Raw genomic sequence first — 26,951 nt, 5'->3', positions numbered from 1 at the left:
TTCTCCCGCTAACCTCTCTCCTCTCATTCTCTCTCTCTAAGAAAAAAAAAAAAAAAGCTGTCAAATTTTAAAAAAAGAAAAACATGTGTTCCATGTTAGTAATGCCATTGCCTAATAGAAATATAGGAGAGAGGGTTATAGCTTCTCCATGTTTTTGCTAACACTTGGAATTATCTATGTTTTTTATTCTAGCCATTTTAGTGGGTATGTAGTGGTATCTCATTGTGATTTTAAATGTGTTGCCCTAATGACTAGTTATGTTGGTTATCTCATCATGGGCTAATTTGTCGTTCATGTAACTTCTTTAATAAAGTGTCAGTTTAAATCTTGCTCACTTAAAAATATTGGGTTATTTGTGTCCTTATAATGAGTTTTGAGAGTTCTTTATATATTCTTAATGCAAGATCTTTGTCTGTCTTTGTCTGATACATGCTTTGCAAATATTTACATCTAATCTATGCCTTATGCCTTATCTGTTTATTCTCTTCACCATATCTTTTGAAGAACAGATGTTTTAAAATTTGAAGTCTAATTTATCAAGTTTTTCTCTTATGGATCATGCTTTGGATTCTTATCTAAGAACTCTTTGCTCAACTGGAGACCACAAAGATTTTCCCCCATGTTTCTTTAAAAAAAATTTCTGATTTTGCTTATATCTCAGTCTGTGATTGATTTTGAATTATTTTTTATTTGTATGGCATGAGGTAAGGGTGTAGCTCATATTTTTTTTGCCCACATGTATTCAATTGTTCTAGCACTGCTTGTAGAAAAGATTGACCTTTATTTGTGAATTATCTTGGTATCTTTCTCTTGTGCCTCTGCTCCATTTTTCTTTTTTTCTTTCTGATTTTTAAGTCTGGATTCCTAGGGAGTCAACCCTGTGTCTCCGTAGGTTAATGGTCAGCTATTACAGGGTTGAGTTTGTGGTCACCTACCCTGGGTCCATAAGGTTTCCTTCCTCTGTCAATGGATCTGTGTGTGGGAATGGGGCACACAGTCGAAGTTTGGGCAATTTTCAAATCTGCCTTGGCTTTTACTTTCCTTTCTGTATTGTGTTTACCATGAGCATTTGTGCAGCTTCAGGGTTGTTCAGGAGTGTGTGACTGGCTTGAGCCTTCTCAGGTCTCTACTGAGCTTGCACCCAGTCTCAGCCAGGCATGTGTTTGTCCCAGCTATGCTTGGGGGAGATGGAACAACCACAGCATATCACAGATTCTCATTCTTATTATCCAAAGTTAGCAGTTTTTAAAGCATGACAGTTTTGAGATTGTTGTATGTCTTTGGTCAATTTCCACAACACTTAAATGGTTGTGTCAGTTTTTTCCAGCTTTATATTTGTTTTCTGGAAATAGGATTTACCAATACACTCCAACATAGCCAGAAGTAGATTTTAATTGACAAATACTAGTTTTTCAATTGTATAACTGTACTGTCAGACACAGTAAAATATGGTATTATTTTCATTCATCATTGGATTACTTAGATGAACACTTAACTCTGCATGCATGGTATGTGTGTGTGTGTGTGTGTGTGTGTGTGTGTGTGTATGTTTGATAGGATTAGATAGAAAGCCACTCCTTTACTTAGGGATATTTGCCAAAAGGAAGTGTCTAACAAAGAAAATAATCTCATAATGTATTTTAGGGAATTACTAGAAAATCATTTATATGGGAAAACTACTGTTTAATTTCTGGCACTGGCTAGCTCTCTGACTTTGAGAAAAGCACTTCTCTTTAGGCTGCAGAAAGTCAGACCAGATTATTTCAAGTATCTTTTCCAATTACAACATAAATTATGGCTCAAACGTTCATGAGATCCTGATTGTGTGTTCTGAGTCAGAGATCAGCCTGCTATAATGTTGCCTCTTAATCTGTCCTTAATTTATAATACTGGTAGTTATTGAGTGCTTAGCATGTGCTAGGTCCAATGCTATGATCATCACACACATTATGTCACTGATTTCTCACAACAACCCTATTATGTGATTCATACTGTTATTGAATGCCTAACATTGAACCAGCATGGTCTAGGTTCTAGGGAAATAGCAGTGAAAACCAGGCAGAAACCCGTGTCTTCACAGGGCTTATATTCAAGTAGAAAGAGACAGACAATATTCTATAAATTAAATCAGGAAAGGGAATGAATTTTGGGGTGAAGCATTCACCTAGAAGAATTTAATCTCTGGGATATATTAGTATTATCTTCTTCCATTTCCATTTTTAAAAACTGAGATACAATCAGATGACTAATTTGTCTATACCATAAAGTTGGAACTTGAAGCCAAACCTTTACAGACTCCAAAAAATGGACTCTAAACCAGTACTGGATGGGGAAATAAGTTTTTCACCTATATATTCATTTACTAAATTCATGCAAAGCCGTTCTTCAATACTACAGATACCTGATGAATACCTTCTACCTGTCAGGCTCTATACTGGGTGATGGAGACAGAAATATGACTACCAAACAGCCTTGTCCCTGAGAAGTATTCAGTGTGGGCAACACAGATGTAAAAACTAATAATGGCAGTGATGGTAGGAGACTTGATATAATAGAAGTAGTGGGCAGAGAAGGGGCACAAGGGAGGAAACAAAGCCTTATGTCAAAGGTATCTTGAACTGAGAATCAAAATATGGATAGAGAGGCTAAGACGCATGGTTAAGTCCTGACAGTTTTGTATGGTTCCAGATGACAAGAGCCCACGATAAGCCTAAGAAGAACAGAGGATTAGCAATGGAAAAAGAAGGAGAGGTAGGTGGAGGTGGGCCCAGGAGTGCCTTGAATACCAACCTAAAGAATTTGGATTTTATCCTGAGGACAGTGAGGAACCAAGCTGGAAGGATCATGATCATTGTGGCATTTAACTCTTCCATTTCCAGGCTGTACTTACTGGTGACAGCAGATCTCCCTGCCTTTCCAGCTGCCTTTTTTTCCTCCTATAGACAGAGATAACTGTTTGCCAAAAGTACCTAAAGGAAAATTACCACCACGACACCATGTATAAAAATGAAGGGCACCTGGATGGCTCAGCGGGCTAAGCCTCTGCCTTCAGCTCAGGTCATGATCTTGGGGTCCTGGGATCGAGCCCCACATCAGGCTCTCTGCTCTGCGGGGAGCCTGCTTCTCCCTCTCGTCTGCCTGCCTTTCTGCCTACTTGTGATCTCTCTCTCTGTCAAATAAATAAATAAAATATTTTTAAAAAAATTAAAAAATAAATAAAAATGAGAATGCCATAGAAATGCCTAAAAAGCTGGTCTTTCTGACCTTAATTAAGATCTCACACAATCTCTAGAGTTGGCGAAGACTATAGGGTTCACATTCAAATTTAGCAAATATATTAGGAACCTCTATGGGCAAGGACCCAAATTGTATAGACCAGTATCTTCTCTTAACATTCCAGAAATTCGACTTTTCAGCCTCTGCTCACATATTTTTTGAGGCAGCCTGAGCCCCGTTTCAAAGAGAAAAAAGTTTAGCATTCCCAGAAAGAGCACCTCCCTGTAACCTCTCTCCTTGACTCTAGCTCCACCCTCTGGGTCTACTTCAAAGCACATACTTGCTCCTATAGCCCCAGGACCGGTCTGCAAAGATAACAAGCCAGTGACCACACCCCCTCCTGAGTCCTCTACAGGCTAGTCCCTTTTTTCCTCCTCTGCCCCCATAATTGTACATTTCTGCAAATTCTGTGGTTTCTAAACTTTGTGCCTTCTTTGTTGTTCTCTGGACATAATCTATGTTGTTAACCTCCTTTATAAAATATCAGAACTGAATGTAAAATTTTATAGGCAATATAAGCCTTCTACAGCAGAATAGGACTATTGCCTCTCTTGTTCTGAATGCTAGATCTCTAGAAATATAACAAGGGTTTACATTAGCTTCTTTTAGCAGTGAAGTCTACCTGTAGTTGAATTTTGTTGTTGTTCCTTAAGTAAGGCGATTTTAATTCCTGATTTTTAAAAATAAACCTTAAATTTTTAAATATTTTAAAAAATATTTTATTTATTTATTTGACAGAGATCACAACTAGGCAGATAGACAGGCAAAGTGTGTGTGGGGGGGGGGGGAGCTGGCTTCCTGCTGAGCAGAGAGCCGGATCTGGGACTCGATCCCAGGACCCTAAGATCAAGACGTGAGCCAAAAGCAGAGGCTTAACCCACTGAGCCACCCAGGCGCCCCTTTTTAAGTAATTTTAGATTTATAAACAAACAAGTTGGCCATCTGCAGGTGCCATCATGGCAGTCATTGCTAGTCACATGCTCCTGGTCTCCGGTCTCACCTTTGTGTTCCAGACACTCATGTCTATGAAAGTACTCATCCAGGTAGAAAATGAGCCTCTTCCTCCAACAAAAGGACAAAATATTTTTGGTCAACAAGTATGTCAGCTCCCTGGTCTGTTTTGTTATGCTCAGCATTTTGTCAGCATTAGTGGGAAACATGGGTTGTTCATAGACTTAACTCCAAAACTATGTTCAGGAATCCTTGGAATTGTGGTCCATGGTAACATTTTACAGCTTTATTGGGTAGTGTGAGAAGGTTGAGGAAATAGGCCCTGAAAATGTGCAAAAAGAAGCCATATTTTTCTTCAACCAAGTTATCAAGGAGACAAATCAAGAGACGATGGCTTGTTCTGCTGCTACCCTCATCACACATCCCTTCCACATGATCACTCTGAGATTTGTGGTACAATTCACTGGCAGAGAATCTAAGTACTGTGGACTTTGTGACTCTGTTGTAACTATGTATCAGGAAGAGGGCATCCTAGGATTTTTGTGGGTCTTATTCCTCACCTCCAAGGTGACATAATTTCTTTGTGGCTCTGAAACTCACCAGCCTACCTTGACAGTACTTATGCACTGGACAGTGAGGTTTCCACCATGTATGAAATGAAGAGTTATTCTGGAGCTGTCATAGGATTTTTTGCCAATGTTGACCTACCCCTTTGTGCTTATTTCTAATCTTATGGTTGTCAACAACTGTGGGCTTACTGGTGGATCCCCACCTTACTTCACAATATATACTTCTTGGATAGATTGCTGGTGCCTTTTACAAAAAGAGAGAAATATGGGCTGAGGAAATAATTTCTTTTTCCAGAAGGTCCCCTTTGGGAAGACTTATTGTTGTGACCTGAGGATGTTAATTTGAACATGTGGTGCAGGGATAGTGACATTACTATAGTCCCAGATGCACAGAATTGTGGGAGAGGATGTTGATTTCTATATAGTTTGGCACACTTTTTAAATAATCATTTAATCTTAATAAAAGGGAAAAAAATTGAAAAGATAATATAAAATATAAATTGAAAAGATAACCTCACCCAGTTTCCTCTAATGTTACACAAATCATACACAACCATGGAGCATTTGTCAAAACAAATAAATTAACATTGATATACTATTAACTAAACTACAAATCTATATTCAGATATCCTCAGTTTTTCCACTGATGTTCTTTTTCTGTCCCAGGATCTGATCCAGGATAATGCATTAGCCTATACTTTACAAGTATAATTGTGAACCCTTACAGTTGTCCTTCTATTGATTTTAACCCTTCATTCTAGCTTGCTGTGATCATTTTGATTCTTGGATTCTCTTATCTGTATTATTACTGTCTTCACTAAGATTTTTTTTTAAAGTATATATGTTTTAAGCATTAATAGAAATGTGTAAGTGTTTAAAAGGTTGAAACCTGAGACCAAGGATAGAGATCCATGCATATTACCAGAGACTACTCTGGAATGCCTGGATTGGCATTTTTAAAAATCAATTCTAGGGGCACCTGGGTGTCTCAGTGGGTTAAAGCCTCTGCCTTCGGCTCAGGTCATGATCCCAGGGTCCTGGGATCGAGCCCTGCATCGGGCTGTCTGCTCAGTGGGGAGCCTGCTTCCTCCCCTCTCTCTCTGCCTGCCTCTCTGTCTACTTGTGATCTCTGTCTGTCAAATTAATAAATAAATAAATCTTTAAAAAAAAATCAATTCTATATCAGTCCTTGAGCTTGATTGTGCTACTAACTCCAGTTGCATAAGCTATCTAAGTGAACAAGGTTTTACCTGCCTCCAGGTCAACTCAGTTAAATTCTATTTAGTTTTAGGAGCAAAGTGGGCAAGTATAATGAGATTGGAAGAGTTAAGATATGGAGCCTGGCAGCTTCTACAATAGTCCTTATGTGGACTTGTGAAGAAAAGCCAGGATCTCAGAAAGTAGCTAGAGGGAACCATGGACAGCCAAGTCAGAGGACAGAAGACAGTAACACAGAAAAGAAAGCAGAGAGGGCCAGCACCATTCTCATCAGCAGGGTAAGTTCAAAATAAAGTAGCTCCCTTCCATTCTTTCTATTCCTTCCCCATTGTTCTTTCTTCCCCTTTGAAGTAAAACATTATGGAATTGCAGCTGGCAACATGGCCAAACAAATGTATGAAAAATAATTACATCTTTTTGGCTGGGTTTTAAATTGAGTAATTGTTTGAAGTTAGTAATCTCAATTATCATTCCCCAATCCACCTCTCAGGAGAGTTCTTCGGACCCTCATCAGCACCAAACCTTGTCCTGATCAGACATTCTAAATTAAACAAGCTTAGTAGTTTTGGCTCCCTTCCAGCAGGCCACTTCACAAGTCACCACTCTCTTGGCATAGTTTTTGCTATTCCCTCCAAAAAGAGTCTCAGTTAATTGGAGGCAGATACATCCTTCCAGCATCTGGTGAGGGACTTCTACCTTACCCGACTGCTACAGGTAACTCATCCATTCCAAACCTTATCCCTGAATGAGGAAGGCCCTAAAGATAAGATGCTGGGAATTGGGGGCACCTGGGTGGCTCAGTTGTTAAGCATCTGCCTTCAGCTCAGGTCATGATCGCAGGGTTTTGGGATCGAGCCCCACATCAGGCTCCCTGCTCAGTGGAGAGCCTGCTTCTCCCTCTCCCTCTCCTGGTCCCCTTGCTTGTGCTCACTCTATCTCCTCTCTCACTGTTGCTATCAAATAAATAAATAAATAAATAAATAAATAAATAAATAAAACCTTGATTAAAAAAAAAAAAAAAAGATGCTGAGAATTGTGACCCTGAGTTCTCCACTGCTAGAACAAACTGGTGCATGCCTGATTTACTCATGCTGCAGAGAATGACACAGATTAACATACACCTGCTCCAGACATGAGTTTCCTAGTCCAGTGAATGCATCACCATCGCTCCAGGTGCCTGTGCCAGAAACCTGTCCTATTTAACTTTTTATTCAGTCCTTGCATACACAGTTACCAAGTATGATTAATGCTATAACTTAATATCCTTAGAATCTATCCGTTCTTCATCTCTGCTGCCAGTGCCCAAGTTCAAACTATCAACATCTCTGAGGGAATCACAACAGCTTCTTTAGACAACAGGTACAAGATGTAAGGTGAAAAGGCCTGTAGGCTCTCTCTCTATTCTGCTCACCTAAATATGTCAGCATTGTAGTGGCTCCCAGAAAGTTCCAGCCTTCCTCCTAACCTTGTGTTGTCCTCATGCCTCACTGATCCTCTGGTACCTGCCTAACCAAGAGACAGTAGACTTTTCACTGAAGGCTACTTAGGTAGCTTGGGAGATGACATCGTTTTTGCTAACAGATTGCAATTTTAGGCCATTCTTTCCTCTTCCTTTTATAAAAAGACGTTTTGAGCCTTATGACATCAGTCTATATTAACCCTCTGCCATTCCTTGTTGATGTCATCTGCTGTTGTCTTGGACAGTTCTCTCATCATGGCGAACTTTGGTCCATAATTGTCTTCCCCACTACTCCACTGCCACTATGTTGAAAAATTTCAGTATCCATGAAAATGACCCACTGAACACCCTGTTGTCTCAGTGGGTTAAGATAAAATAACAAACTCTTAACTTGGTCTATAAGGTCCTGCATAATCTGGCCTCTGCCTGCTTTTTCAGCCTGTCTCATTTATCCCTGTCATTTTGCTCTCTCTGTTCTACCCACACTGGCTTCCGTACAGTTCTTTCTATCAGACATGGATTGTCTCTCCTAACTTGTATACATACTGACCTATGTATCTGGAATCTTCCTTCTTGATGGCCCTTTGCCTAGCTACTTTCTATTCTGCTTTCAGGATCCAGGTTGAACATCACTTTCTCCTGGAATTCTTTCCTGATACACAATTCTCCATACTAGTTTGACAGCCTCTGTTACATGAGTCTATAATAAACTGTTTCCCCTTTAAAACACTTGTCACTCTTTTGATTACTCATTCTCTGTTTTTCTCTGTTTATAGGTATAGGGAATATTTTTACATTTAGGGTATGTATAAGAGTGGGGCAGGTGGAGAAGCCATGCTCTTACAGCCAGAATTCCTCCTGGTACCTCTTGGTGTGGTCATACTTTGTCACTTTCTCGGAAACTGTATTTCCATTTTGTTAAATCAGAAGGTATATAACATTAGGACACAAGGTCATTTCTTTCCTGTGAGTCACAGGATGTCAAAGCCAACAAGAAACTTAATTTTCTGTAATTTAAAACCATGTTATCCATATCCCTAAGGTGGAATTTAGTCTGTGAACAATACCATAGATGCCATTGAGGAGGAGGGAAAAAGAGGGACTTCTGTGAAGTCAGGGCTTTGGCTTCTCTTATCCTCTCTGCCATGCATACCAGGCATGCCAGGCCCTATTCACTGGCCTTCCTCATAGACTTAGTTTAAAAAAAGGCCTCAAACAATGAATCGTGGAATACCACATCAAAAACTAATGATGTACTATATAGTGACTAACATAACATAATAAAAAAAGAATAATAAAGGACTCAGCTGTTAACAGTGTTTGCAAATTTCTCTTCCTGCAGCTAGAAACACTGGTGCCCAGAGAGGGAAGGTAACTCTCCTGAGTCACCCAGTGAGTTAGTGGGACAGCACTAACTGGAAGCCCAGCTGCTCACACCTCGATTGTCCACCACGGCCTACTGCCTCTCACTCCCAGATCTGTCTGCAAAGCTTGCTTATTTGTCTGTTCTTTCTGCAAACATTAACTAAGTATCTACAAGGGAGTGAAAATAAAATTAAATGCCTAAATCAGTAATGTGAGCTGTATGATGCAGAATCCTAACTCTCCCACTCATTAACTGTGTAGCCTCAGGCAATAATTTAGCCTCTCTTTCCTCACAGATTAGTGTCCCCCCCGCCACCGCTCACTTCAAAAGATATCCATAGAAACTCCTTATTCAGTTATAGTTTTAAGTAGGAAGATCATCAGGGCTAGAGACATATTGGGATTTTTTAATTTTGGCTCTGCCACTTACATCTTTGGCATGTCAAATAACCTCTTAAAGCTTCATCTGCTAACTAGGCACTGTGATTTAGCTTTAGGTTATTGTCATGACAAGACACTTCTAGTGGATATTAGATAACAGATGTGAAAGTGCCTCCTGAGTTGTTTGTAAATATTTGGATATAATGCATTTGCAATACTGATTTCCCTTAACAGACTCTAAGCTCCCTGAAGGTATACAATTTGTCATATAAAAATGAGAACAGCTTACATTTAGAGTACTTACTCCATGTCAACTACAATTCTATCCGCTTTATTATAATTTAATCACCTTCAGCAACTTTATGAAACAGGTATTACTATTATGACAGTTTTGCTGATGAGGAAACAGGCATAGAGAGGTTAAGTAACTTTTTCAAGGGTATGCTGCTAGAAGAAACCAAGAAATAGGTTTTTGGCAGGGGGTGGGGGAAGGAACTATAGGAACATGGTAAAGACTCCTAAGAACTGTACAGGTGAGGTAATATTTTTGAGCTCCTTTCATCGATTAAGTCCTCCAAGATAGAGCTCAAATATTACCTCTCTTATACAAAAAGGAAAAGGGGTGAGGGGAAGAATAAAATCTGTCTATTAACTAGTTCTTATGCTATCTCTTGGCCATTCTCAAAGGACAGACGTATCACAAAGATAGAGGCTGGAAACTGAGAAAGGCAGGCATAAGGGCTGACTTCTTATAGGCTCCTAGGGAAAAGCAAATAGAATCAGCTGCAAGTCATTATTATCCATTTTCTAACAAAAATGTCCTGCTACAGGGGGACTTGATAACTGAACCAGACATTTTCCTAGAATCCTATTATTAGCATTTAAGGAGATTGTTTCAGTGTTAAAAAAAAAAAATCAAAGTTTCAAAAGTGTAGGATTTTAAGGCAACTTGCAACATGATGTTAGCCTCAGAATTGATTCAGACTGTGCAAGCTTACCTTCAAGAAGTTCACCTTGTGTTACTTTTAGTGACTGTGCCAACCTGTAATGGCTTGGGAATAATATGACGGGACATGTTGTTCACAGGCCATGGAAGAGACAAAACACAGGGTCTGGAAAGAAGAGGGTTATGGCAGTTGGAATTGGAAAATCCAGGTGGGATTTGACTCATGGCCCCTGGCTAGAATCTGTGCTCCTTCCCAGAGCAAGCTGTTGAACTTCACAGGAAATCCTGTAGCCAGCAATGTGTCTGAAGTTGCAGTAACCTTCTCCTAGGCTCTGCTTGTCTCTGTAGGACTGTTAATGGATGTGGCGGAAGGAGGGATGCAAAAGGTCAGGTACTACCTTCCAGGACCTCCATGTGGTTCATCATTCTCCCAGTGAAGCTACTGCTGCTCTTTCTTTCACTCTAACACTGTACTGTTAACCTCTGGTTCCTCCTTTTCCTGCTTATTCCTTCCTTCCTTATTCTTTCTGTCATTGGCAAAAAAAATAAAATAAAATAATAAATCAATCTTGAAATGTGGATGTATCTGTAAGAAGTAACACTATAAATTTCTTAGGAGAAAACATAGGAGTGTATCTTAGTGATCATGGTTAGTCAATAATCATTTCTTAGATATGATACCAAAAGCACAAACAGCGAAATACAAATTGAACTTTGTCAAAATTAAAAACTTTTTTTTTTTTTTTTTTTAACTTTTTATTTTTTATATACATATATTTTTATCCCCAGGGGTACAGGTCTGTGAATCACCAGGTTTACACACTTCACAGCACTCACCAAAGCACATACCCTCCCCAATGTCCATAATCTCACCCCCTTCTCCTTTTATACTGAAAATTATACCATCAAGAAAGTGAGAAGACAAGCTACAGAATGTAAGAAAATACTTTCAAATCATATATCTGGTAAGAAACTTGTATCAAGAACATAGAAAGAGCTCCTACAATTCAATAAAAAGACAAAAAAGAAAACAAAGATTAAGAATGGGTACTGGATCTAAATAGACATTTCTCAAAGAAGATAAAAAATGGCAAATAAGCACATAAATGCATACTCAACATAAAAAAAAAGATATTTAACATCTTTTGCCATTGGGAACTGCAAATTAAAATCTCAGTGACGTATCGCATCTCAACCTCTGGATAATAAAAGAAGGACAGGGGCACCTGGGTGGCTCAGTCAGTTCAGCATCTATGTTAGGCTCAGGTCATGATCCCAGGATCCTGGGATGCAGTCCCGCATTGGGCTCTCTGATCATCGGGGAGTCTGCTTCTCCCTATGCCCCTCCCCTTCCCCTCACCTCATGCGCTCACATGCTCTCTCTCTCTCTCTCTCTCTCAAAAACAAATAAAATCTTTAAAAAATAAATAAATAAAAGGAAGACAATAGCAAGTGTTGGAGATGATATGGAAAAACTGAGACCCTCATACATTACTGATAGGAATATAAAATGGTGCAGCTGCTTTGTAAAACATTTAGCAGTTCTCAAAATGTTAAGCATAGAATTACCTTATGGCCCAGCAATTCCACTCCTAGTAAAAAAAAAATGTGTGTTCACACAAAGTCCATGAAAAGGAATAAAGTACTGATGCCTGCTGTGACATGGGTTGTATTCCTCTTTGTGGCTGTATGGTTGCTGGGTTCACAGTAAGTTCCCAATAATTTTTGTTGTATATATATATATTTTCATATCTTTCTTAAAAGTGGAAACTATGGAAAGTGTTCAAGTTTCTTGTTTGTCTTCCCAAAGAGAGATATCATTACAGAAAATGAAACATAAAAATCCCACCTTGTTTTCTCTATTGTACTTTCTACTGGATTAATTTATTACATGTATTCCTTTATTTTTTCTAAATTATTTTACTTCATCCTCCAATATCACTTGATTCTTCTGGCTTATTTACCATAGTTTGGCATTAAAAGACAATTATTATTTGAGAAGAGAATAGAGGTATTCTCTCCAAATTGTATTTTATAGGAAGGCATTTTCCAGTATATTTCCTACATTAAAGTGGCTAATAATAAGATATTAATATGCATTACAGCTACTTGAATCAGCCTCCTCTTTTTCATTTGATAATATTCATACATATGTAAGAGTTTCTTAACTTTGTCTAACTAGGTCAGCAGAATATTACCCAATCTTGATACTATTTGTCCAGGCTGCCATTTTATAGGAGTTGGGAGAGCAGACAGATGTTTGAGACTTTCCATCTTTTTCTCCCATTCTCGATGCTTGTGCTACTGGTGTCTGAAGTCAGGAGAGTTTAGACCTACAAAGGCCCTGAAAGATTTGTCTTCTAACACCTTCCTTGCCCAGCTAAGGAAGTGAAGAAATCTGTAGTACCTAGGAGTATGACCTAGGTTTCCCGATTAGGAATCTCATATTGTTTCCATTTCATCAAAAAGGACCACGTTTAGTCGTGTTATTTACCATTTTCTCCCCATACACCATGTGTCAGGCTCTGTTTTTCTCTTGTGTAATCATTTCACCTTCAGGACTAACAATAGGCTTCTTGCTGTTATTATTACCTTACCTAGGTGAAGAAACTAGGGCTCATCTCACATAGCTAGTAAGTGGTAGAAGCAGGATTTGTACCGAGGTCTGTCTGACTTCAAAATGCATCCCCCTATTCTGCATGAGTCCTTTCACTGACTAGTCTTTGTTATTTTGAGGACCTCATGGGATCATGGAGGTGCTGACATGGTGGTGAAGAAGGCTTTATCTTCTTGAGTCCCCAGGGTTCTTTCTCAGGATAAAGACGCTTCTTAGGGCTATGTTTTGCTTCCTTCTTGGCTTGCCTCATACCCTAGCCTCCCTCCATCTTCTCTGTGCCTGTGTGCCTACCCTTGTTCTTCTGGGCTTCCTGCCTTTAGCCTACTTGGGGAGGCTGATTCAGTCCTTCCAGCTTTTTCACATCTTTGCCCCACAAAACAAAGCCATATGTCCTTTTCTATTTCAAAGCTCTCTGTTACACCTGCAGGCAAAGAGTTGGGGAAGAAGGTAGCAGATGAACCTACAAGCAAAGATGAGACAACTTTCCAGATTTTCTTGGTGTTAGCTCTTACTCTGGGCTCTTGTTCCTCCACAGTTATCTCTGAGTGGGTGAAGCTCATTTGGCTGCTCTGCCTTCAGGCCCACCCTTCCTTAGGTCTAGGAAGACCTCCTCCAGGATCTTTCCTCTGTGCAGTCTGATGGGCCTAAATGTGTTCAAGAAGAATGATAGGTGTGTTTCCATCTCTGAGGTCTTCTTTAATAGTGGAGCCTCCCATATGTAATGGGGCCTCTGCCCTGTACAGCCTTGCTCTACCCAGGAGTGATCCTTTCTGGCTATTTACTCTCAAAACTCTTGAAGTCCAGCTTACACAGATGACCTGTTGGGGTGCCACGGAGATGGCTCCTGTCCTTGGATGGAAAATGTAGCTAAATTTCCGTGGAGTCATGTATAGGCCATAGGGTTGGTAATTTTATGTATCTACATTTTCTTGAAGTCTCAAAAGTTCTGTGCCTATGGAGGGCATTTTTATTAATGGTATTGGTGATGATGATAATAATAAAAAGAGCCACAGTAGTAACAGTAAGTATGTTACACTCTCACACGGAAAGAAAATGTAAAGGTTTTGGAGTCAGATCAGTGTTTGAATTTCAGCTTCACCACTAATTCATTACCAAATTAAGCAAATTATTTCATATTACTCTACCTATTTCTTCATCTGCACATTTGGAATAATAACCCTTAATTGTCAAGGCATTTGTCAGGGGTAATATTAACCAAAGCTAACATTTATTGAGCACTTATATGTGCCACACGCAGTGAAACCTAAGCTCTTGGAATATAAATAGCTTGTGTAATTCTCACAACACCTTTTGAGACCTATTACTCTGTCCATTTTATAGATTGGGAAACTAAAGCACAGAGAGATTAATTAATTAGCTTAAAATCACACGGTTAGTAAATGGTAGAGTTAGGACTTGGCATCTAAACCTAAGCAATTTGTCTCAAAAGCCTGTTATTTAAAAAGATGAGGTTTATAAAGCAGTTTCCATATTGCCTGGCACAGATTCGTTTCTCAATTGGTAACTATAATTTAACAGCATATTGCATTTCTAAAGAAGTACACAAATGCAAAGTGTTTGTTTTTATATTTTTAAGACTTTGTCTCTTTCTCATCACTTAGTCAAGAATGCCTAAAAAGCTATGTCTGCTAGAGAAGGGAGTGAATTTGGTTATTTACCTGGTTACTTTGATCAAGATAGACAACCACATTTGGCAATCCTGGCTCCCATTGGTTTATTTTAGGAAACCTAAATTATTCACTTGGAATGTCTATGTTGACCAGAGAAAAGAATGTCAGCATAGCTTCCCACTTGTGCTGACTGTGGGTCAGTCTGGTCTCATAGGAGAAGTAACTTTCCTTGAAATGAGCCCTCCTCATACAAATATCAGTATGGCAAGGCAATAGAGGTAAGAATGGGGATATGTTATTATCCCCAAGGTATGTGCTTTTCTGAGACAACTAGAAAGCCTCACAAGTAAGTTTGACCTGTCACTCTTTTGCTTAAACTCCTACATTGAGTTTTGAGGACAGACTTTGCCCTCATATGGCATATAACCAGTCTTTTATCCAAGGGCAGAGCTTTTTCACAACATCCAATGAGTGGCTTTCCAGACTTAGCAGATACCTCTTGAGGCATGGGGAGCTCACTATCTCCCACAGCAGTCTGTTCCAAACTGGGACAGCTCTTTTTTTTTTTTTTTTTTTTTTTTTTTTTTTTAATTCTCCTGTCATGGAGCCAGTGAAGTAGTCATGGGTAGAGTTTTGAAGGTACATGATCAAGAGGCCTAGGAGGCACAGATAAAAAGTAGAATGGTAGGAAGAGTCTAAGTCTTTTTCTTTTCTTTCTGGTTGTCTTCGGATTGTCAATGTAGACGCTTTAGCAAAAAAGTGACAGATCAAATTTACTCAACATTAAGTATACTTGGGTTGCTGTGTAGCAGATGGATTAGAAGGCAGATAGCATTATTATGGAGTGTCCTAACAAGTAAGACAGCAGTAGAAAAGATGAAAAAGAGCTGATAATTCAAGAAATATCTAAGAGTTAAAATTCATTGAACCTGTGACTAAATCGAATGTTATAAGTGAGGGAGAGAGGAGTCTGGCTTGTTTGAGCTGGTGAATGGTAGAGCCACTGCACTGGGGAAAAGTGGATCCTGAGGAATATGTTATGTTCAGCCAGGATATTCCATACAGGTATGTTTGGCAAACTTGCATATATTTCTAATGTGGTTCAGTCATGTCAGGAAGAACTCGTAAGCAAGTAGCTCATACTTGAAGTTAGGTGGGTGATGCCTTACTTCTTCTCTTGTTCTCAGTCCATCACCACTATGTGAGACCTAGAAGCATGTTCTAGTCTCTAGAAGAGAGGGTAAGGATCTGAGGTAGGGCTTGCCAGGTTTAGGTTGAGACTGACCTTGTATTCCAAGAAAGGCATGCAGCCAGCTCTGACTCCAGTGATGTGTAAGGATCTAGGGCACACCTCAGGTGTGTGTTCTGGCCCACACCAACAAGATTCCACGTGTAGGAAAGACTAAAGCTGCTTCTGTACTTTGTGCTTTATCAGGATTGGCCTAGAAACTGAGCATAGCTAATTTCCCAGGTAGAGACTGCAGAATCAGAGTTGGGGCTGAGTCAGGCAGGGGCTAAGAACTTTTGCCTCTTCCCACTGGCCCATCTGGTAACTTCATCCTAGATTACCTGCTTACCTGGTGCGCTCCTCATCTTGTCATGTGGGAAAGGACAGGCCTATGATATTGGTGGAGGAGAATGAAAGAATAAGTAGAACTAAGCAGGCAGAACTTCCTGGACATTGTCTTGTCAGAATCCCTAGTTCCTAAATCCTTACTTTTGGGGGACCCTTAAACACCTGTGGCCTGTGGTGACTAAAAGCATTATTTGCCATTTCTCCAGGATAATTTCTCAAATTGCTGCCCCACTTCCTCTGTGTATCTATCTGTTCCATGCATCTGTTCTTTCAATTCATTCACTACATATGGTATTAAGCACCTACCACACCAATCACAATACTCTGAGGTAACAGTTGGGAGCATAATACATATGGTCTCTGCCCTTCTGGAGTCTAAAGTTTGGTAGTATGGTAGAGGGCCAGAGTGAATAACTGATGCTGGAGGGATCCATTAGGGTTTTTATGGAGGCAGATAGAAGTGAGGTAGAGATGGATAGGGACTTTCACTGAAGTCCTTTATCCACTGAAGACCTGATATAAACCAGGAGCTCTAAATGACTTACCACTTAAACTCCCAATTTTCTGTGAGGTAATGTTATCCTGTGTTAAAGATAGGAAACTGAGGTTCAGAGAAATACTGATTTCTAATACTTTAAAGCTACTGACCACTGATATAACTCAGGCTTGTCTAAGGCCAAGTGATGCTCCCACTGTGTCATACCACTCTTCTAAAAGTCATCCAAGAAACTCAAAGTTATGAGCACTGGGCTGACTCTATCTACTATGGTCCTAAACCAACGGTTTGCAACCTGAAGTTTAAGGATGGGTTTAAAGACATGCTTGAATTCACCCAACACTAAATGCCAACAGTGGTATATATGTGCATACATGTGTGCATATTTTTTTGGAAGAGGATTTGTAATTTCCACCTGATTTCCAAAGGTGGCTATGACCTAGTATAGATTAAGAATCACTACCTTATACCCCATTCTAGGCTTCTTCCTCTCTTCCTCTTATGTCCACCTGCAGGTGACTGTTTGTCATTGAACCCAGTGTAATATACTGGAAAGACCTTGGAACTGTCACATGGGAGTTCTTGACACCAGCCCCAGCCATGCCACTAACTCACAGTTAGTGGCCTTCTGCCAGTGTCTTCTTCATACTGAACCTCACCTGCTGGAACCCTGCCAGCCATGCGTGGGCTAAGAGGACAATGTTTCCCAGCTGGACTGCAAAGCACGTCGCAGGCGTCAGGCACTTGGCAGACTCCAAGTGGCAGTGTGCAGTGTGCAGAGTGACAGGCACTAAGACTGGTGGTAGCAGCTGGGGAGGAAGATCCCTGCTGTCAGGGCTTACTGAGGGGCCTGCTTGCCCCATCCCCATAAAGCATGAATAATTCTATCAGATCCTGAATCATTAGGTGGGCAGCCCTTCAAGGTCACCTCCTCCAACCTTCCAGCCAATAGGAGTCAGAAGATAGGCCCCTTGGTGCTGAGTCCCTAACCTGTGTCTTTAATGTGAATATGGCCCCAGCTGGAATGTGCTTTCTCCCTCTTGCAGTGTCAAAATGCCTAGCTCTCAAGTGACTGAATCAGTACTAAATATTTAATGCACAAAGTCAGCCTTCCCAGGGCCTTTGATCTGAAACTTCTTAAAAACATCTTAAAAGCCCTTCAGAAACTGGTTAGTATTTCATTACAGTCACTTAAAATAGATTTATTTTATCAAAACATCCTGTCAGAAACGCTGAAGGCAGGATGACTAACCCCCAGTGATTCTGACAGGATTGCCTCCCCACATTAGGCGCCCAGAGTCTCTGGACAGCCCCACCCGCATGCTGAGAGGCGCAGCTGTCACCAGCATCCCCTGATGGCTCCAGAGCTGCAAGCAGAGGAGGTGGCCAGGCTTGTCAGAAGCCTTGGGAGGCTACATCAATAACACCCCCATGAAGGGAATGAACAGTTATTGAGAGTCTGCCAACAAGCCAGGCCCTTACCTGGGGTTCTCACTTGTTGAATCTGTGGAAACTTCACAACAGTTCTGTGAGGTCTTTCTCTTATACCAATTAGGAAACTGAGCTTCAGAGGCATATATGACTTGCTCAAGGTCATAGAGTGGAATTAAGATAGCAACCCAAGTCTAGCTCAAAAGGCTATGCTTCGTTTTGTTTCGTTTTTGCACTGAGATTGGACCTTTCACTGGGAACTCTCAGTTGTTTCTTTCTTTATAAAGAAAAAAATAAATGAAAATAGCATCTGATTAAATTATGTAACTACTACATGCTAACATAGAAAAGGATAAGGAAGAAATTAAAAGTCATCTGAAATCCTACCATCGAGATAGCTTCATAATCATCTCTTGAGTGTTGATTGTATTTACTAATTGATATTTTGCCACATTCTGATAGTTTCTTTATTAGCCACTTGATTCAGCTTTCTTAATCCCCTACCATTCCCTCAGCTTTAGATAGGGGAGCGATTGGAGGCTGGGACATATATGCCATAATCCTTTTTTCACTGCCAGCCCGAGAGGATGAAATCAATTCCCATAAAATTCCAACACAGTGAAGGGCTAAAATAGGCCCCAGAGTGGGGCAGGAGGTTCTGTCCTTCCCTAGCCACTGGCTAATTGGATGACCTAAGGAAAGCACTTTGGTGAAAGAAATAGTTCCTGCCCTCCTAGACTCACAGCTAGTGTGAAGATCAGTGGAATAATAAGGTAAAACTTCTTGTAAACTAGAAATTGTGCTATTGAAGGGAAGTAGTAGAAACAGAAACCTACTGTGAGAGGTAGGGTGTCTCCACACCTACACCTCACCTACACTGAGTAGGGTGACCATGCCCATCTCACTCTTTATGTCTATCAACTTAATGTAATTATTAATACTATTCATTTTTGCTCTCAAAAGTACTCCACCATGGGTGATAAGTTTGGAGACTACCTGAAGTATTGGTCATGTATGATTAGGTAGCTCCAAATAAGGACGCAGAGCAATCAGGGAGCTTCCCTGCAGGATGAGGCTGCATGTGGGCTGGCAGGGCAGCTAGAGCTTCAGAAGGCATGCAAGAAGGGGCATTTTGTTAGTGACTAACATGCAGGAATAGAAAATATGAGGAGGCTGGCCCTTCCTGGGGTGGGTGCATGGAATAGGTTGCTGGAAGAAAAGGCGTACAATGGAACCTGGCCCACCTTCCCATGCTCCTGGACAGGGCAGGTTTGGAGATAACATTTGGAGACATTTAGCACTGAGGAAATGTGAAGCTCTGTTCCAACCTTGCAATTATCCCTCTTGGATTATTTTAACAATACGATAAGTTTTCTCTCTGCTTCTGCTCTCACCTCTCTTCAGTCTATTTTCCATAAGCTTTCCATAGCTTTCTAGACTGAAATCTGATCTTCAGTTTTCCATTCAATTCTCAATTCTCCATTTATCTTGGTGGGTAAAAACTAAATGCCTTTACAGATTATGCAAAGTCCTTCATGATTGTGCCCCTGCCAGTGTACTCAGCTTCAATTTTCTTAATCCTTGACCTCTGACTTTATGATCCAGATATAATAATGTCTTACCTTTATTGGACATTTATAATGTCCCAGGCACTCTTCCAATTATTTTATACTTACTAACTCTTTTATTGCTAGCATTCTATGAGGTAGGTACTATTAGTAGCCCCAACATTTCACAAAAAAGGAAACTGAGGCATGAGAGGATTAAGCTATTGAAGTGGTAAAGCTAGAATTGGAAGCCAAAGAAGTTTTTGTTCCAAAGCCTATACTCTTAACCATAATATTATACAGACTACCTCTTGGTCCAAAATATTTATCTTGTACTTGCTATTTCTCCAGCCTGCAATGTCCTCTCCACCAGTCCACTCAGGAAATCGCTGATCTAGGATTCAGGAAGCCATTTCAGTCAGTCTCCCAGTCAGTCTCCCAGAAAAAAATAGTTGGCAGTATTCCCTCCTCCTCCATTTTAAAATTATTTATTTAGGTAAATTCAACCCTGTTTAGGCACATGAGGATAGGGAGGAAGGATGGGATAGCACAGAGTAAGGAAGACCACTTCCTCCAGCATCTTTTTTTACATTTGAGACAAGAATTTGAACACTTAATATTGTTTAAATCTTTTGGCCCAACAGTAAGGAAAATATAGAGAAGACAAAGAAGAGTTGAGAAGGTAATCATAGATGTCTTACTGGAATGTAGGGTTTTAAATAGATCTCAAACATTAATAGAATAACCAACTCTTGGAGTTATAAGGGACCTAGAGGCCATATTCTTCCAAACTAAGAAACTGAAGCCCAGAAAAACGGCAGGTCTGATTGTCCTAGCTCGCAGCTCAGTGTTCTGCACTGCCTCCCAATATAAACAATTCAGGTATGCATGAGTAGCTAGAAAGGGCAAGAACTTTCCAGACGGCATGGAGTTGGGGAGCAGCAAATGGAATACAGAAGAGGTAGGCATAAGCAGAGTATATGGTATGGACAGTGAAGTGAGGAGACTCAGGAAAGCATCTTCTGTGGGAGAGATGGAGCCTATAACCTTTTTAAATTGGAGGGTTGTCTTGGTGTTGTGAAGCTGCCTCCCTTTCAACTTTGTAAAATAAAAGGCTCCTCAAAGCGTGTCTGTTCTCCCATTATTTTCTGGATCATCAAGACTCTCGGACTCTCAGTGCCCTTTAGAGAAGCTTCTGCCTCTGCTGCAACCATCTTCTCGTTAGAATTCCTGGACATTGCTCAACGTTGCTAAGTACACTGTAATGAACCCATGATGAGTAAAGAAGAGACTGAGCTTGCCGCAGTGACATTCTGTGGAGGTTTCCTAGACACCCCCAAGATACCACAAGCAAGTCATATCTTCACAGGTATTTCATACTCAAATATTCACCTTTTTTTGTCATATTAATTTTCTCCAACTCAGTTAAAGGGGTTCCTGAAATCCTCACTCCAGCAGTTTGCACTAGAACTAGGGACAAATTCTTGAGCTGAAAGAGCAGAGAGAATGGTGGAATTTGGGACTCAGGTCAGGAAAAGTTCCTGCCTATGGCACCAGCAACCATGGTAGTTCTGTGGGAAAGTTCCTCTGGGAACAAGCCTATTCTCTAGAGCTATGGGTTTGGATTATCCATTACAAGTAAATTAGGATGATCCATATTTCTCTTCTAATGTTATGAGAACTACACACTCTTATGTTAAATACCTAGTATAGTGCTTAGTGTATAGGAGACTTAGCAAATGCTCATTTTCTGCCTTATAGCATAATCTTCTCGTACATGTGCCTTATGGTCTATATCTCCTCCTTTCTTGTCTCTCTCTGATGTCTCCCCATATCTTGACCTGGGTTCAAGTCTTGGCTCTGCCTATGCCCATTCCCATGTCTCCTAATAATCCCATAATAGTTTATTGAGACAGCAAAGTGAAAAGCACTGCTCATCAAACATCTTTTTTTTTTAAAGATTTTATTTATTTATTTGACAGACAGAGATCACAAGTAAGCAGAGAGGCAGGCAGAGAGATCGGAGGAAGCAGGTCCCCTGCTGAGCAGAGAGCCCAACGCGGGGACTCGATCGCAGGACCCTGAGATCATGACCCGAGCCGAAGGCAGCGGCTCAACCCACTGAGCCACCCAGGCGCCCCTGCTCATCAAACATCTTGCTCCAAACTCTTTCTGGTCTTATCTTCCTCTGTCCCACCAGGCATGCTATCCTCCATCTATCCCAAACTGCTCGTTGCACTTAAAGGACAATGTAAACTCCATGTGTATATTGCAGGCTTTTGTACAAATGGCCCATCTCCCCTTTCCTAAGAATTCCTATTTGTGCTTAAAGATCCAGATCCAATATCCCCATCACTTGAAGCCTTTGCTGACTGTTCTGGCAAAGTTTGGCCCTCTTTGTTCCCCTTGGTGTTTTCTGCATCCCTGTAATCCAGCACTTTATGCCCAATGTTATCTTTGCCCACTTCTTCCCTACTAGATTGTGAACTAATTTTGGGCAAGAGCTGGCTCCAATTCATCACTATATACCCAGTGTCCAGTCTGGGTCTGAGATAGGTAAGATGTTTCTTATAATTGTGTGGGATGACACATTAGGGACTATGACTCATTCATGGAGCATCTGCTCTGGGACAGCTTTATGAGAGATACTTTTTATGTTATTCCATTTCATTCAGTCCACTCAATCTAGTACTCTCTCCAGCACATCCCTCTCATATGCCCATTATATGGGCAATGCCACAGGGCACCCTCAGTCAAGATTTTATCTCTTAATTATCTATTTTCTGACTCCATTTCTTAGAATGTCATATACCCAATGCTACAAGCTTCTTGACAGTTGGATTTGTTCAACTTACATTGAGAGTGAAAAAAAAAAAAAAATCCCAGACACAGGACAATAAGAGTTCTGCCAAGAAAGCTATCATTTTATATGGGGTCCCACATAAGGGTGTGGGTGCCATGCTGAGTGAGGGAGGTAGATTGAATGGAGGCCAGCCCCTGAGACACTAAGGAAAAAACATGTTAGTCTCTTGAGTTGGTGCCAATTAGCATACAATTTAAATGATGGCAAAAGGGACTCATTAGACTATTCAGACGCTTTGGAATTTCATCAAATGCAGTGAAAAGACAAAATCCCAGGGGGAAACTAGGGAAAGGGATGTCTGCCCACATCTGGCTCCCAGAGCTTTGTAGGTAACCAGGTGATGGATCTTGTTTGGGCTATATTACTAATGGGAGTGAAGGGCAGATTTTGAGCAGACAGGACTGAAGTGATTCTCAGTGATTATTTAAACAGAATTTAACAATAGTACTAGGTACTAAATATGATCCTGGCTTTCAGGAGAAGGAGAAATAGTTAAGGCATCAGTTGTATCTGCCTTTAAAGAAAACCTCCAGTCTAGTGTGGGAGGCAAGACTCATACATGAGTAACTATGATGACAGATGAGAAGGACCATGGTGTGAAAGAGTCATTGGTATGGTGCTGTTGGAGTTCAGGAAGAGAGAGAGAGAAAGAGAGAGAGTCATTTTTACCTGAGGCAAAGAGTGGTTGGCAGATAAAGCTACATAAAAAGCTCCTAATACAGCACTTAATACATAGTAGGTAGTCAATAAATATGCGTTCTCCTCTTTTCTTTTTCTAATTCTCGCCATATTAAATCTTCACATTTATTTTTAATGCTTCATTGATTCATTTATTGTGATTTTTATTCCCCTTTTTATATTCTATAAGACAAAGTATGTGCTTTTATGATAGGGAAGTAAGCAATATGTAACCATGCTTTAGTCCATGCTAGACATGGATCAAGGCTGAACAAAGAAGGCTGGTCCCTATGCAGCCAAGCTTTTGCTCACTTGGTCTGTGCATAAACTCAAAGCATCTTCCAGGCACCTATGCATGCACAATACAGAAGCCTATTTTTGCTTCTAAAATCCTGCTTTCTGACTGAAATGGGAGTTAAACTTTATATTTCCTTCAATGTTCAATACCAAATGGCTTATGAGAACCCTGGCAGAGTGGTTTCAAATAAGCATTTTAATGTAGAATAAAGGTCAGCGTGCTGGAATTTGAAACATTAATCCCTTTGCTCTTAAGGAAGACTGTACTTTAACAGAATAAATAACAGATTAAATAATAAGATTTCTTGAAATTCCAATGAGAAAAATTACACATTACATTGTTGAGAACTGAAACCAATGAGAGCTTAATGTTCTCTCTTTCAGTGTCCTATTTTAGGTTGCCAAGATTTAGAAGGTAAAGAGAAATTGTTCTTTTAGTTTTCTATTGTTTTGAAGGCAGAGAGAATGTTTGAGTCTTTGAAGGTTAAGGGATCAATTATATTGAAAAATAAGCCCTTAGTTTTATGGGTAGAACAAGTGCATCACCATAGCCTGGAGAACAGAAATTCCATGTTAATTATTTCAACTTTCAGTGAACATGGACCCAGAAAGGGACAGAGAAAACCAGCCATCAAAGTAGGCTAACAAACTCTGCCCAATGTAATCACCCCAGGTGATCATTCAAGGCTGAGATCAGATACTACCTCCTCCTAGAAGGTTCTTTGTAATTCTCAATCAGTGTTTATGACTTCTGCCTCTGAATTGCATAGAATGTTGTTTACACATCTACTTCTGATCTTTTCCATGATTGTCACCATGTCTGTCTTTCCCTTGCTCTGTTCTGCATAAGTCTTGAATTCCTTATTTTTTTTAAGACTTTATTCATTTATTTGAGAGAGAGCATGCAAGTGAGAGGGCAGCAGAGGGAGAGGGAGAAGCAGACTCCCCACTGAGTAGGTAGCCCAATGTGGGGCTTGATTCCAGGACCCTGAGATCATGACCTGAGCTGAAGACAGCCATTTAACCAACTGAGCCACCCAGGCACCCCGAGTTCTTGTTAATAAAAAGAAATACCATCGATTATGCTTCAGACATTATACTAAGCACCTTAAACACAATATCTATTATAATCTTTACTTTAACCTTATAGGGAAGAAGTGATTATCCCATTTCATAGATGAAGCAACAGAGAATTAAAGAGGCTAGACTATTAGCCCCAGGTTACAATAGTACCATACTATAGAGCCAAACTTCCAAACCAGGTGTGTGGAAGCTATATGGTGGGGGTTCTTATACCTAAAACACCAGAGGTTTGGATTTATCCTGGGGGAAATGGAGAGTCATTGATGGCATTTAAGCAAGGGAGTGATTTTGTCAAACTTAAATTTAAGAACTTCTCTGGCAACAGATACTGTTATGGGAAAATGAATGAGGAGGCTGTTTACAGTGATTTTGGCTAGAGATGAGGGAATTATCCTAACAGTGAGTGTTGAGTGTTTAAAAGAGATATTCAGGAGTTAGAATTGAGAGGGCTTGGAATCAGTGGGTTTGGAAAGAGGATTGGGGTTAGAGTTAAGAACTGGTTTCTGATTTGGGAGCATGGGTATATTGTGATACCACCATGATGGGAAGCACAGCTCTCCACAAAGTTGGCTACTGAGAGGACCTTTCCACCAAAGAACCATCAAATAGAAGGTTAGAATCATCTTGCCCAAATCCTGAGTATTCATAACCTCCTGTGGTTATATTCAGATGGTCCCATTTAATAGATGAGAACACAAAAGAATAAAATTAAGGAGCTTGCCTTAGTTCTTCCTTAGAATCTGATATACAATGAGGGCTAAATAACTACTTGTTAGTTAAGAGTTTCAAGTTGGTATTTGCTACTTTGAGCACCATGTTTGATTGCCCACAGTAACTTCTGACACTGACTCCTCTTTGGACTCTCTGAAGTAGATGAGAAAGGGAAAGAGAATACAAAAGACTGAGAACTGTAGGCCACTGAAGCTTCCTTGAGGAAAGCAGATTTGCTAGCTTTGGAAAGTGAAGCATAATATTTGAAAGAGAAAGCAAAATCCATAAGGAATACAGTTAATCCAATTTAGAATCTGAGCTTATTAATCAACTGATGTGTTCTAGATGATATAGTTGGTATGGGACAGTCTCAAACTCAAATCTGAGCTTTTGCCTCTCAGTCTTGTGTTCTTTTCACTTCTATGCCTGCCTTCTGTTACTCCTAAATTCCCTGCATTTCACACCAGCTGAAAAACTAATTGTGCTTCCAAGCTTCAAAACTGTTTTCCGTACTTAGTGGTATATACAGTAAAGATTTTATGCCAGTCCAGAAATAGGCAACATTATACTAAGCACATATAACCAAAATTTTCCATAATCTCGCCAAATATGCATTGGTTATAAACACCTGAAATATTTTGGAACTAAAAGAATATTTAAAGCTATCTAATCCAATCTAGTTCCTCTACAAAGGGAACAGCTAAAGTTTCAAATAGTTTAAATGACTTTCACTATGATAGTATGTACAAGGGCAGCATCTGAATTCAGGACTTTTTCTTACCCAAAGCAATAGAAAAGTGTAGACCACAATTAAGTTCCTCACTTTGCATTTATGAAAACTGAAAATTCACATACTTATTAATTCAGTAAAAAGCCATTTACTGAGTTTCCACTGAATGCTGGGGACTGGAGGTACAATAACGAATTGGAAAAATTGGATTCCTGTCTTCCTAGGAATCTCAGTCTAGCAGGGAAGATGGCATAACATACTTAATCACAATGGAATGACATGTGTGCCAATAGGCTATATAGAAGGGAAATCACCTGGTCAGGGAGGTCTCTTCAGGGAAGTGATTCTTCAACATAGCACAGTGCTTAATAACTTGGACTCCAGCCAGACTGCCTGGGTTGGAATCCTGCCACTTACTAGCTGTGTGACCTTGGGCAAGTTACATTACTTTCTTGGGTCTTAGTGTCCTCATCTATGAAATAGGAATAATAATAGTACCTACCTTCTAGAATTCTAAGGAGTATGAAATTAGTTAATATTTATAAGGCACTTAATATTTGGCAAATGATAAATGTGGTGTAAGGGATTTTTAAATGAAATAGAAAAGAAGCTGAGATCCAAAGGATGAGAAGAAGTTAGCTAAAGAAACAGGAAGACAGAGAAGTGTTCCTGACAGAGAATAATACTATGTACAAACTGAGGAAGGAGTGTCTGTTTCTAAGAACTGAAAGAAGCCAAGCATGGCTCAGGAAGAATGGGCCCTGCTCATGCTGAAAATGCAGGCATGCAGAGTCCAGATCAAGGGGGATTGAGAATCCTGTAGATCATATTAGACTTTGTCCCAAGGAAGTGGGAGTTCAGGGGAGGGTTTAAAGCATAGAATCTTGATCACAGTTGGACTTTTGGTAGTCTTTCAGGCTGCTTTGTGGGATATGGATTCAGTGGGGGTTGAATGGTGTACAGAGACCTAGGGAGAAAGAGAAAGTGAGTCAGGGTCAAGGCCAAGATAGGACTTAGGCTTCCTGCCTTTCAAACTGGAGCTTTTTCCACACTGCACAGCATTTTTCTAATGTGCTTTGATGGAAGCACGTCATGCCAAATGCATTCTTTTCACTTCTGGACATTT

The 26,951-nt window shown here is 40.1% G+C and overlaps 1 protein-coding gene, 1 long non-coding RNA gene and 1 pseudogene across 5 annotated transcripts in view; 2 read left to right on the top strand and 1 right to left on the bottom strand.

Annotated features, from left to right (window-relative positions):
* LOC309843112 overlaps positions 1-26,951 on the bottom strand; it is a 1,054,942-nt gene that overhangs the window by 202,659 nt on the left and 825,332 nt on the right. The window lies entirely within an intron of this gene.
* Positions 1-26,951, top strand: part of AGBL4 (AGBL carboxypeptidase 4) — a 1,624,959-nt gene that overhangs the window by 1,120,791 nt on the left and 477,217 nt on the right. The gene's annotated exons all lie outside the window — the stretch shown is intronic.
* On the top strand, positions 4,233-5,142 carry LOC309843382 (mitochondrial carrier homolog 2 pseudogene; annotated as a pseudogene). The gene has a single exon. The product of its transcript is annotated as a mitochondrial carrier homolog 2 pseudogene (transcript).

Source organism: Mustela nivalis, assembly GCF_964662115.1.
Source record: "Mustela nivalis genome assembly, chromosome: 10".
NCBI lineage: Eukaryota > Metazoa > Chordata > Mammalia > Carnivora > Mustelidae > Mustela > Mustela nivalis.
The sequence above is the reverse complement of the archived record's forward strand: the minus strand, read 5'-3'. Positions and strand labels throughout refer to the sequence as shown.